General features: G+C 67.0%; 1 protein-coding gene across 1 annotated transcript in view; it reads right to left on the bottom strand.

The window, feature by feature from the left end:
- LOC102239477 overlaps positions 1-345 on the bottom strand; it is a 2656-nt gene that overhangs the window by 1430 nt on the left and 881 nt on the right. The gene's annotated exons all lie outside the window — the stretch shown is intronic.

The raw sequence follows: 345 nt of genomic DNA, 5'->3' as shown, positions 1-345 counted from the left end.
CGCACACACTCAGACACACACCAGTGGCGACAGGGGAGAGTTGGAAAGACGCAGGAGAGAAGCAGGAGGCAGGAGGCAGCCGGGAGGGAGCAATGGGAGCGGGAAGCAGGAAGGTTCCCTCGCAGATGCCCCTCCGGCCCCACGTCGCCTCGTCGGCTCCGATAGGTGAACGAGGAGCCGGGCGAGCAGATGGAGCGAAGCTCGCTCCAGGCAGCGGGCTTGGCCGGAGCATGGAGGAGCCGCCAAGCGACCGGCTGATTGGAAGAGAAACGCAGAGCGATGGAGGCGGGGGTAGGAGGACGATTTCTCTGCGGGGACTGGCGGCGGCGTACACGCCCGGGTCGG

Source organism: Myotis brandtii, unplaced genomic scaffold (assembly GCF_000412655.1).
Source record: "Myotis brandtii unplaced genomic scaffold, ASM41265v1 scaffold1814, whole genome shotgun sequence".
Lineage (NCBI taxonomy): Eukaryota > Metazoa > Chordata > Mammalia > Chiroptera > Vespertilionidae > Myotis > Myotis brandtii.
Note: the sequence above shows the minus strand (reverse complement) of the source record. Positions and strands in the feature narration are given on the sequence as shown.